The sequence below is a fragment of the Salvelinus namaycush genome, chromosome 5 (assembly GCF_016432855.1).
Source record: "Salvelinus namaycush isolate Seneca chromosome 5, SaNama_1.0, whole genome shotgun sequence".
NCBI classification, from domain to species: Eukaryota; Metazoa; Chordata; class Actinopteri; order Salmoniformes; family Salmonidae; genus Salvelinus; species Salvelinus namaycush.
In genome coordinates this window covers 28,246,177-28,259,731 of record NC_052311.1, presented here as the reverse complement: position 1 = coordinate 28,259,731, position 13,555 = coordinate 28,246,177, and the positions used below count along the sequence as shown (strand labels likewise).

Here is a 13,555-nt window from a genome sequence, read left to right as displayed (position 1 = left end):
AACTACTCTGCCTCTGTAATTGGTATGGTCAGACTCAGTGGTTTCCATTGCTAGGTCAAATGAGGTGAGACAGTGTTGATCTGTAACTAGGAAATGTCAAACACAAACGATTCAATGGCTTAACAAAGAGTTTATTTACAGAGATCTACCAACCTATTAAATAAAATAGGAAGAATACAAAAACAGGAAACACTGAATCCTCCAACGAGTCCATGATGTCTGGAGGCAAAAGGGAAAATATATAATGGAATGAAACAGTATGTAAAGGAGGAGGGCTCTTTCAGTGGTGGCAGATGCTTCTTCTCTATTCCCCAGTCGGTCTCACAGCACCCATTTGACACTTGGCTGCCCCCTGGTGGTCACTTGGGTCACTTCTCGATCAGTGAGTCCAGCTGCTCCTGAAGCGAGGCCAGCTGTTGGAGCAGAGATTGGGAGGGTTGATTGATGCCTAATGCCCGGGTGTAATTAGTAGGCTAAGTGGATAATGATTAACACGTCTTCCAACATTATTCCTTTTCCATTCATTTGTCAATACAAACAGCAAAACAAGCTGATGTGAAGACAGAGACACAACTTGAATACAGATCCTTGGATTGGTGTTAAGAGTTCTTGACAATTCCAATTAAGATCGATTTAGATTGAGTCAAAGAATTGACTTAGAAATAAAGAAAACCCTCGCCATTGGATGTGTAAGGATGTTCAGTTGCTAGATGAAGACAATGGCAGTTCAATAAAGTGCTTCTTATTAAAAAAAAAAAACGTGTTTTGGTGTGCTTGTTTGTCTATTCAATTCAAGCATCTTAATTGCACTGTAATGTAGCGACAGTATACTTTCCCGTTTACATTCCTTTATAGAAAATTCTGCTTAATATCAAATGAAATGATCAATCATAACCAACAACAGCATATGAACTGATGCGGTTTTAAATGCACCTTCCCGTCTTGCTCAGCCAACCTTACCTGCTCCATCTCTCCTCCTGATGAATGATTTAATTGAGCAGAGCCTGATAGCGGTTCTGCTAAATAAGAGCGGAGTTTAGTCTGTCTCAGCATTAGACAGTTCCCTTAGCTTGTTTTGATGTTTGAAATTGGAGCCTGCCGTTGCTCGTAGTGAGCGTATCTTTCACCTGACAGAAAGGCCATTTGGAATGCCAGTCAGATGCCCGTGACCTTTTCCTGTGGCTGGGATAATAATGGTGAAAGATAGAGAACTCAGCCAGGCGAGGCCAGCCGAGCAGAGAGCTGAAAAGTCTTGGTAAAACAAGCCGAGGCTGCCCGTGTCTCACACGTTTTAAATCTGCCCCGAAGAGCTGTTGGTGGAACTATGAATTTTTATGTTTTTTTCCCCCGTGAGGAACGCACAAAGGGCTGATGGCAGAAATGTAATATTTATGCCTTCTAAAAAAAATTACATCTTCAAGTTGCCCTACGGTCGGAGTTTGGGAAGTTTGACACGCAGTAGTTTAGAGTGGTTATATTCCACAAAAATACTTCTCCCTCCAAGGTTGCATCAGTGTGTGTGTGTATATATATATATATATATATGTATGTATGTGTGTATGTGTGTGCGCGCGTTTGAGTGAAAGAGTACAAGACTTATTTTTGAAGGCCTATATGAAATCAGTCTGTGGTCATCTCACTCTGCTATAAATGACTAAAATGTCATGTAAAATTTGTGTCCATAGCTCACTTTCAGCACCTGGTTCTCCACCTTCATGATGAGGTCCTCCTGTTGTTTCTTGCGGGCGCCCGTCTCCTTCAGCTTGGCCTTCACACCGTCTACCTGCACCTGGTACTCCATCACTACAGGAGGAGGGACAGAAGAACCATTTACAGCGTCGGGTGTCCTCAAAACACATAGGTTTCTCAATAGCTTAATGGAACCGAGTGTATTTCTCATCTCCACTCCTAAAATCTACATTGAGTGAAAGCAATAAGCTGGACATGTGTCATTTTGATCCTCTTTAAGATGCGCATGAAGCAGGGAAAGGAAACATTAAAAGGTGACAACTTGTATGGAGATTCAACCCACTGACTTCCACACACAGCAGCACCAAGACACGGCCATTTGCTACACGCCAACTGAAATTGAATAAACCGACAAGGGCCTCTGATTTGCACAAATCAGAACACACAAAGGACATGCTTCCTTCTTCCATCAAAAACTGTGGCAATCAGGTAGTTTGCCTCCAGGAATCAGCAGTATGAACAATAACAAAGCATAGCCCCCGCCCCTGTTTCGGTGAAAAGCTGAGGGATAGGGCTGGAGAAATGTAGCCACGCTCTAACTCATGGAGCTATCGATGCAAGGACTGACCATCCATGTTATCAACATGAACATGTTTTGGGGCTACATAGTGTTTGGTCACATTTACTTTGTTTACAAACATTGGAGTAAAACAAGCTTATATTTTGGGTTCCAGTGGGGTATGACAGTTGAACTAAGCTCGTTTATCAGTGATATTCTTCAAGAATACAGCGCCTTCAGAAAGTATTCAGACCGCTTACATTTTTTAACATTTTGTTATGTTACAGCCTTATCATCGTTGCCCTCCCCCACTCAATCTACACACAATACCCCATAATGACAAAGCTAAAATATATGTTTTTTGAAATTGTTGCTAAGTTATAAAAAATTTAAGTATCACATTTAAATACGTATTCAGACCCTTTACTCAGTACTTTGTTGAAGCACCTTTGGCAGCAATTACAGCCTTAACTTCTTGGGTATGACGCTACAAGCTTGGCACATCTGTATTTGGGGAGTTTCTCCCATTCTTCTCTGCGGATCCTCTCAAGCTCTGTCAGGTTGGATGGGGAGCGTTGCTACACAGCCATTTTCAGGTCTCTCCAGAGATGTTTGATCGGGTTCAAGAACGGGCTCTAGCTGAGCCACTCAAGGACATTCAGAGACTTGTCCCGAAGCCACTCCTGCGTTGTCTTGGCTGTGTGCTTAGGGTCGTTGTCCTGTTGGAAGGTGAACCTTCGGCCCAGTCTGAGGTCCTGAGCAGGTTCTCTGTCCGTTCATCTTTGCCTCGATCCTGACTAGTCTTCCAGTCCCTGTCGCTGAAAAACATCCCCACAGCATGATGCTGCCACCACCATACTTCACGTAGGGATGGTGCTAGGTTTCCTCCAGATGTGGAGCCTGGCATTCAGGCCAAAGAGTTCAATCTTGGTTTCATCAGACCAGAAAATCTCGTTTATCGTGGTCTAAGAGTCTTTAGGTCGCTTTTGGCAAACTCCAAGCGGGCTGTCATGTGCCTTTTATTGAGGAATGGCTTCCGTCTGGCCACTCTACCATAAAGGCCTGATTGGCGGAGTGCTGCAGAGATGGTTGTCCTTCTGGAAGGTTCTCCCATCTCCACAGAGGATCTCTAGAGCTCTATCAGTCAGAGTGACCATCGGGTTCTTGGTTACCGCCATGACCAAGGCCTTTCTCCACGATTGCTCAGTTTAATACATTTGAAAAAATGTCTAAAAACCTGTTTTCATTTTGTCATTATGGGGTATTGTGTGTAGATTGCTGAGGATTTTTTTTTAATAAGGCTGTAATATAACAAATTGGGGAAAAAGTCCAGGGGTCTGAATACTTTACAAAGGCACTGTATATCCAGCAATAGGCCAATTTAAAGTGAATCCAACACCAGAACCAGGCTGAGGTTAATGTTAACTGTCCATTCTCTGGCGCACATTGGCTCTCATTAGTAGGGAGATGGCCTGAAAACACGTTATGTGGAATCCGTTGAATTCAATCAAAGAGTATTGATTCTAAAAAAACGTGCGACAGATGTCATGGGCTCCTCATTAAAGGCACTAGTTTCACAGGCATGTGTGTGGACAGCCACAGCCAGACTTTGACCCATTAAAAGAGGCAGCCCTACAACAGATTAACGGAAAGCTGCAGGACTGGGATGCAGCATTAGCTGTGTGACGGACAGCTCCATGTGAGCCAGTGAAGGTGCACCGAGCTGACAGAGAGCTAGCCCAGCTGTGACTGAACCAGGCTGCAGGAGGAGAGAGAGAGCACCTGTCAGTCTTCTGAGTGTGGCGATAACTGGAGATGAAGGGATGGAGACGTCTGTCTGACCTAGAAAACTCAGTCTTACTCTAACTTAAGCTCATTTGTGTAGGGTTGGGTATTGCCGTCCTCCATTTTGACAAGGGGACATATAGAGTGGTTAATGTGATTTGATGTCCGATCTTTTTGTCTGTCCTCAGGCGGTGCTTCTGTTCTGAAATTACGCCCACGTATCAGCCCCCCCCCCCCCCCCCCCCCCCCCATCCTCTTCTCACGTTGGCTGCTATTCCAATAACGTAGACAGATAATTCTGATAGGTGCCACGTTGATACCAATTACAAGACAATCACTCTCCTGTTAGAATAGATATGAAAATGTTATTGCCAAGGAACATTTTGTTGCCAGAATGGAGACAGGATGCCAACGTCTGAATATGTACGACTGCAATCCCCTCTCTCTCTCCCCCTTCCATCTGTTTAAATTATCCTTTTTTCTGTTTTCAGTGTTCTTACGACTCTCCACCAACAAAACACAGTCTTCCCTGTAGGGCAGTTATGGACCCACTAGGGCCTACTGTACTGTGCTGGGAGTGGGACAGTGTAAGGCTATGTGACATACCGTTTGTTCCAACTTCTGTATGGGTGTTGTTTGGGGAAAATGGTTATGTTACAGTCTAATTCTTTATAAATGCTTAAGTACTATACTTACTGTACGTACTGGAGTGGAAAAACACTTGTTTAACTTAGTTGCGTAGGCCGTGAGAACGGATTAGAACCTGGTCTTGTTTGACAATGCTTTAAAGAAGTGGAGCCAAGTCCCGCTATCTCTCGTGTAACCTTGCCTCCCGTTAGGTGAGGCAAGCAGCTCTTTGTGTAGAGGTATATAATGACTGTGAATCCGTAACCTTTGAGTTCCTCTCCGGTTTATCCTGTGTGATCTCCCTTGCAATTGCTTGAATAAACTCTTATTAACTGGATAATGAGCTCTGCCTGATCCTTGGAACGAGTTTTCCTCAACAGTGGGGTGGCTCTCAGGTGGTGGGAGAGTGGAACGTGTTATGGCTCTCATTTCAAACATCAGCCACATATTGAATACATGTATTACGTTAACTGTGAGCCACTCTGTATGGAACCAAAGCATCTGCTATATGACAATATCAAAGTATTATGTGAGAGGAGCTTGTTGTGCCCACTTCCATGGTGCTTACCAGAGGAGCCATGCCCCATCTGATGAGTCCAGGTTGACCAGACAGCCTTTGTTTTCTGCCTCCTTGGTCTCATCCTCAGCTATCACCTCCCAGCCTGAACACCAGGTTAGGGAAACATTGTACACCAAACACTACCTCACTGCTTTCATTAAGTTATGTGATGTTCCAACTATTACAAACATACTGGCTTCACTATGGACCAACAATGATATATTAAAGTTCCAGAGTCCTCTTAAATCAACACTCAGGGAGCTGTTGATGCTGTACCCCAGGGGTAGGCAACCCTGGTCCTGGAGTGCCACAGGCACTTCATGTCTTTGAGTTAACCAACCTTGAAGACCAGGTGTCTTCAATTTAGATGACCAATGAACTGATCAATTAGCTCAGTTGGTCAGGTGTGGTGCCTAGTTGGAACAAAATCCTGCGGCATGCCAGGAACAGTGTTGCCTACCCCTTCGGTACCCTGTTCTGTGCTCTTATTCTGTCCTGCTGCTGTATCGTTTCATTGCAGTGCTAACACGAGAAGGTGTTGGTGCAGGTGACATTAAGACATTAGCAGGAGTCAGTTCGGGTGAGGCCCGAACTGACTCCAGAACAGCTACAGGCTGTTGTGTTTCATTTACGGTGTATGCCTTAGGCACGTGTCAAACTCATTCTACGGCGGGCCGAGTGTCTGTGGGTTTTTCCTCCACGCTTGTACTTGATTGATGAATTAAGGTCACTAATTAGCAAAGAACTCCCCTCACCTGGTTGTCTAGGTCTTAATTGAAAGGAAAAACCAAAAACCCGGAGACACTACACCATCCATGGAATGAGTTTGACAGCCCTGATCCAAGAGATACTGATACTTAGATACAGCATTAGAGAGAGTGAGTGTGGGATGTGAGGGTGAGCGAGTGTGTGTGTGCGCGTGTTTGCCCCAGTGCGTGAGATAAAAGGACACGGACACTAACGGCCTCTGCGTCAGTGCTTAGCAATCTCTTTACCTTCTCCACGTCGGGAGACTCGATGTACTGCAGAGGAAATCAGATTACATTTACTTCTGGCCTCCAGACTACTGCACACCGCCTCGGCACACAACACTACTGCACACACACACACACACTGCCTTCAGAGCGAACATCTGGCCATGTGCCAGCAAACACATTTAGAATAAAACAGGGAGCCAAATCGATATGGCCCTGCACCTTAAAGATGATTTATTCAAAAGACAAAGTAGGAATCTTTTCTCTCATTCGCTCAGTCACTTGGATCAAAGCGTAGTTAGATTGCTTTTATGCATATCTTTGAGGCAAATGAAGATAGGCCTTTATTTACACTGAAGAAGAATATAAACTCAACAGGTAGAGTGTTGGTCCCATGTTTCATGAGCTGAAGTAAAAGATCCCAGAAATGTTTCATACGGACAAAAAGCCTTTTTTTCTCAAATTTTGTACACAAATCTTAACATCCCTGTTAGTGAGCATTTCTCCTTTGCAAAGATAGTCCATCAAATCTAACAGGTATGGCATATCAAGAAGCTGTTTAAACAGCGTGATCATTACACAGGTGTACCTTGTGCTGGGGACAATAAAAGGCCACTAAAATGTGCCGTTTTGTCACAACACAATGCCACAGATGTCTCAAGTTGAGGGAACGTGCAATTGGCATGCTGACTGTAGGAATGTCCATCAGACCTGTTGCCAGATAATTTAATGTTCATTTCTCTACCATAAGCCACCTCCAAGAGTATGTGGCAGTACGTCCAACTGGCCTCACAACCGCAGACCACGTGTATGGCGTCATGTGTGAAAGTGGGTTGCTGATGCCAACGTTGTGAACAGAATGCCCCATGGTGGTGGTGGGGTTATGGTATGGGCAGGCATAAGCTATGGATAATAAATACAATTGCATTTTATCGATGGCAATTTGAATGCACAGAGATACCGTATCGAGGTCCTGAGGCCCATTGTTGTGCCATTCATCTGCTGCCATCACCTCACGTTTCAGCATGATAATGCACAGCCCCATGTCGTAAGGATCTGTACACAATTCCTAGACGCTGAAAATGTCCCAGTTCTTCCATGGTCTTCATACTCAGACATGTCACCCATGGAACATGTTTGGGATGCTCTGGATCGACAGCGTGTTCCAGTTCCCACCAATATCCATCAACTTCGCCATTGAAGAAGAGTGGACAACATTCCACAGACAGCCTGATCAACACTACGTGAAGGAGATGTGTCGCGCTGCATGAGGCAAATGGTGGTCACACCAGATACTGACTGGTTTTCCAATCCATGCCCCTACTTTTTTTTTAAGGTATCTGTGACCAACAGATACATATCTGTATTCCCAGTCATGTGAAATCCATAGATTTAATTTGACTGATTTCCTTATATGAACTGTAACTCAGTAAAATCTTTGAAATTGTTGCATGTTGTGTTTATATTTTTGTTCAGCATATATGTAAATCGTAGTTTACTTCCGCTGCTGTTGCTATTTTTATGTTGTTTTATAATAAAGGGCCTGGGACGAGATCCCAGCATCTTCTTAAGAAAATATTCACGAGAAGAAGGGAGAGAGCGCTTAAGGGGAAACGAATGTCAGTAGCTCTCTTTTTTTTTATATCTTCTTGAATCTTCTCTTCCTTGTGTTCTTCAGAGGACAGGTGGGAGACCAAAACATTACGATTTAAAGTTAACAGCTCAATCAAAAAGCAAACTTCTAGACCTGCTGAGGCTTGAAGTTAAGTCTCGGCAGCCGGGCTACATAGTGCTAAACTCAGCAGATTTCAATACAGAGGGGATATAGTTCTACTTACTGCCATGGTTCCACACAAAGATCTTGACCTTGTCTTTGACCTTCTTCTTCTTGGGGTCTACAGTACCAGTGGGCTCCTCCAGGGGAGGGTAGAGGTCTCCATCCAAAGTGCACACCAGCATCTGCCGCACACAGAACAGGGTCAATGAATATCAGTTCATTATAGACCAAAGAGCAATGAAAAATCTACCTTTTAGAATGCTTGAAACGTCTACAAAAAAACGATAATATGCAAGGTTATTATCAATACAGAATAAAACGGTCTGAGTCATAGAGCAGACACTGCAGCTGTTGACAACTGGTCTATACACAATCCTACTCACTTCTATGAGCGCATCCTTCCTGTCTTTTAGAAGGACTGTTTTCAGAAACTCCAGGATGCAGGACAGATCCACCAGTAGGGGATGCGGTCCATTCTCACGATGCCATGGTGACCATCACCTGGAGAGGGAGAAGCATGTCATTTCACGCTTATGTCATTGTCTATGCCTATTAGCTATGTCTATTGATATTATACTATAGATGCATATGCTATATGTCCTACATGCCTGGTAAGGAATGGACATTCTCTGATGTGATGCTGGGAGGTTTAATTGAATAACCTCATATGGACCAAAATGTTCAAATAGGCTTTAGGGTTAAACAAGGTTCTTCCAACTTTAGTTTCAAATGGCTTAATCAGCATGATTAATGAGGACACTTTACAGTATCCTTGATTTGAATTATGCAAATTACAAAGCCTAACTTTCTACATTAAAGTGGGGTAATGGTGAGTGAACAGTTAGGACAACAAGGTACACTTGAACTTCTACCTTTATTTAACTAGGCAAGTCAGTTAAGAACAAATTCTTATTTTCAATGACGGCCTAGGAACAGTGGGTTAACTGCCTGTTCAGGGGTAGAACGACAGATTTGTACCTTGTCAGCTCAGGGACTTGAACTTGCAACCTTTCAGTTACAAGTCCAACACTCTAACCACTAGGCAACACATGAATTGAATGAGTTGAATAGAGCTTGACCTACCATGCAGTTCTATGGAGAATCTGTCTTTGAGGTTCATGCTGCTAGATTGGGTAATCCGTTTTATCGTTGAGGCATATTCTTTTGACAGAGATAATGCAAATTAGAAAGACATCCATTACCGACTTGGTTCCTGGCATGGCAAGGGTTAGGTTAGATAAAGGGGTTAGGTTAGTGAAAATGCAAAAAAATTTGACGTTAATTTTACAAAAACGCCTTTACAGTTCTGAGCCATTAGCTTCGCCCATGACTGCCTCATGTCAACTACAATCCCGAAGCTGCGTTTTGACATTTAGAAACTATAATAATCATCACTTGCGCTATCATTTCGAAACATATGGGCCTTATCTTTCTTCAGCAATAAAGAATCCTTCAAATAAAAAAAGATACACTACATGACCAAAAGTGTGCACAGGGACATTGTCATGCTGAAACAGGAAAGGGCCTTCCCCAACTGTTCCCACAAAATTGGAAGCGCATAATCATCTAGAATGTCATTGTATGCTGTAGCCAGCGCAACGATTTTCCTTCACTGGAACTAAGGGGCATGAAAAACAGCCCTAGACCATTATTCCTCCTACACCAAACTTTACAGTTGGCACTATGCATTGGGGCAGGAAGCGTTCTCCTGGCATCCTCCAAACCCAGATTTGTCCGTTGGACAGCCAGATGGTGAAGCGTGATTCATCACCCGAGAAAGCGTTTCCACTGATCCAGTCCAATGGCTGCAAGCTTTACACCACTCCAGCCGACGCTTTGCGTTGCGCATGGTGATCTTAGGCTTGTGTGCGGCTGCTCGTCCATTTCATGAAGCTCCCGACGAACAGTTATTGTGCTGATGTTGCTTCCAGAGGCAGTTTTGAACTTGGTAGTGAATGTTGCAACCAAGGACAGATGACACGCTTCAGCACTCGTCGGTCTCGTTTAGTGAGCTTGTGTGACCTACCACTTCGTGGCTGAGCCGTTGTTGCCCCTAGATGTTTCCACTTCACAATAACAGCACTTACAGTTGACCAGGACAGCTTTAGCAGTGCAGAAATTTTATCAACTGACTTGTTGGAAAGGTGGCATGCTATGACGGTACTACAGGAGGTTGGTGGCACCTTATTAATTGAGGAGGACGGGCTTGTGGTAATGACTGGAATGGTAACAAATACATCAAACACAAGGTTTCCAGGTGTTTGATGCCATTCTATTTGCGCCGTTCCAGCCATTATTATGAACCGTTCTCCCCTCAGCAGCCTCCTGTGGACAGTGCCACGTTGAACGTCACTGAGCTCTTCAGTAAGGCCATTCTACTGCTAATGTTAGTCTATGGAGATTGCCTGACTGTGTGCTCAATTTTATACACCTGTCAGCAACAGGTGTGGCTAAAATAGTAAAATCCACTAATTTGAAGGGGTGTCCACATACTTTTGTGTATATAGTGTACACTTATTGTAGCAGTTTTGCATAGATCATACAGGTATGGGTGCCTTCATCTGACAAAACTACACTTCCCGAGTTACGCTTACGCTGTTTGGAGGATGCTATACTTCTAATTATCACAGGTGGTCACCTCTTGTCTACAGTCTGTTTTCCATAAACAGGAGCTGTAACATGGAGATATGGCCCTGTGGGAACACTAACTCTATCAAGGTGTGTATTAATTTAACCTTTTTTTTCTTCATGATTTCTCGCTGATATGAAAGCTATGGTCCGTACCGCAGGCGATGCATGTTCATGTTCAGACAGCATCAGGGATCTTAACAAAACTCCCCTCCCACAGAGATGCCTTCATGATCAAGGGCTAGATCCCTTCTAGCCATGACCCAGGTTAGGAAAAGAGTTCGCTTAAATGCTCTCCTAACCTCTTATGAAAAGTCATTCCTGTACTCGAGTACTCCCAACTGCACACATTTTCGTTGTAGCCCAGGACAAACATGCCTGATTCAATTCATTGAGGGCCTGATGATTAGGTGATAAATTGAATCAGGTGTGCTTGTCCAAAACTACAATAAAAATGGGTACTGTTTTGGGTACTTGAGGACCAAAGTTGGGAATCACTGCTGTACTCCATCCTTATTGTGGGCAGCCGCAGGACAAATTCACTCTCCAGCTCATGTGGTGCGTCATCGTGTGTTTTTTTTCCGAACTAACCTTCCCCACTGCAAATCAGTGCATAATAACAGATTAATATTCATCTTTAATGGTAGCTATCTATACTGAACAAAAATATAAACGCAACATGTAAATTGTCGGTTTCCTGGGCTGAAATAAAATCTCCCAGAAATGTTTCATACGCACAAAGCTTATTGCTCTCAAATTTTGTGCACAAATTTGTTTACATCCCAGTTAGTGAGTTTTTCTCATTTGCCTAGATATTCCATCCACCTAACAGGTCTGGCGTCTCAAGAACACAGATGCACCTTAGGCTGGGGACCAGAAAAGGCCACTAATATCTGCCATTTTGTCCAACAACACAAAACCACAGATGTGTGTTATAAACTCATACTGTTTGGCTGGGCCTGGCTCCCCAGTGAGTGGGCCTGGCTCCCAAGTGGGTGGGTCTAAGCCCTCTCAGGCCCACCTATGGCTGTGCCCCTGCCCAGTTGTGAAATCCATAGATTAGGAATTTATTTATTTCAATTGACTGATGTCCTTATATGAACTGTAACTAAGTAAAATCTTTGAAATTAATATATAATATAATCAATATATTTTTCAGTGTAGTTAGCTGGCTAGTTGCTGTAGCTGTCTGACAATTTCTAGTAACTTTAACTGATTTCAGTTAGCTTCACCGAAGACGAACTTCTAATATTCCATGTTAACAAAACGTGCATTTTATTTTGGAGGTACATTTTTTGTATTTTTGTTCTGCATGGTGACTACTTTGAAATGAAAAAATAAAGAGCCTTATCGATGTACACATAGACTGATGCACACAGCAAACCGGAAAAGTCTTATTTAATTAGGTCTTACCTAAAATTCAAACGGCACATTCCGCCACCTACTGGCCGGAATGGGAGCAGGACGGCGCACATCCCAAACCGACCCCTAGCCCCTTTCTTACGTACTTTAGTGAATCAGAAATATATAGTTGATAGAATCCTCACGAAATCATATCATGAAAGCAATAACCAGCACCTAATTTGTGGACACATGTGTAGACTCTAAAATGTAATGTATTTATTTTTTGCAAAGGAAGGAAAAGATAGGTGCAGTTTATTGTGCTGGAACGAAGCTTCATGGTGCGTTCAAGACAACTTGGAAACTCGGAACCTCCGAGTCTGAGCTGAATGGCGCGTTTACGTCATGTCGGAAACTCGGGACATACGAATTTAAATGAACGTAAAATATTTGCGTAGATCTTCCTATTGGTAGATCTTCCGATTGGTTGATTCTGACACTAGTGGGAAACTCAGGTATCATAAACTCAACAAAAAAGGAAATGTCCTCTCACTGTCAACTGCGTTTATTTTCAGCAAACTTAACATGTGTAAATATTTGTATGAACATAAGATTCAACAACTGAGACATAAACTGAACAAGTTCCACAGACATGTGACTAACAGAAATTGAATAATGTGTCCCTAAACAAAGGGGGGGTCAAAATAAAAAGTAACAGTCAGTATCTGGTGTGGCCACCAGCTGCATTAAGTACTGCAGTGCATCTCCTCCTCATGGACTGCACCAGATTTGCCAGTTATTTTTGTGAGATGATACCCCACTCTTCCACCAAGGCACCTGCAAGTTCCCAGATATTTCTGGGGGGAATGGCACTAGCCCTAACCTTCCTATCCAACAGGTCCCAGACGTGCTCAATGGGATTGAGATCCGGGCTCTTCGCTGGCCATGGCAGAACACTGACATTCCTGTCTTGCAGGAAATCACGCACAGAACAAGCAGTATGGCTGGTGGCATTGTCATGCTGGAGGGTCATGTCAGGATGAGCCTGTAGGAAGGGTACCACATGAGGGAGGAGGATGTCTTCCCTGTAACGCACAGCGTTGATATTGCCTGCAATGACAACAAGCTCAGTCCGATGATGCTATGACACACCGCCCCAGACCATGACGGACCTTCCACCTCCAAATCGATCCCGCTCCAGAGTACAGGCCTCGGTGTAACGCTCATTCCTTCAACGATAAACGCGAATCCGACCATCACCTCTGGTGAGACATAACCGCAACACGTCAGTGAAGAGCACTTTTTGCCAGTACTGTCTGGTCCAGCGACGGTGGGTTTGTACCCATAGGCGACGTTGTTGCCGGTGATGTCTGGTGAGGACCTGCCTTACAACAGGCCTACAAGCCCTCAGTCCAGTCTCTCTCAGCCTATTGTGGACTGTCTGAGCACTGATGGAGGGATTGTGCTTTCCTGGTGTAACTCGGGCAGTTGTTGCCATTCTGCAGGTGTGATGTTCGGATGTACCGATCCTGTGCAGGTGTTGTTACACGTGGTCTGCCACTGTGAGGATGATCAGTTGTCCGTCCTGTCTCCCTGTAGCGCTGTCTCACAGTACG

At 43.9% G+C, this 13,555-nt stretch overlaps 1 pseudogene; it reads right to left on the bottom strand.

Moving 5' to 3' along the window:
- Positions 1-368: 368 nt before the first annotated feature.
- On the bottom strand, positions 369-9,090 carry LOC120047002 (annotated as a pseudogene).
- Between the last annotated feature and the right edge of the window lie 4,465 nt (positions 9,091-13,555).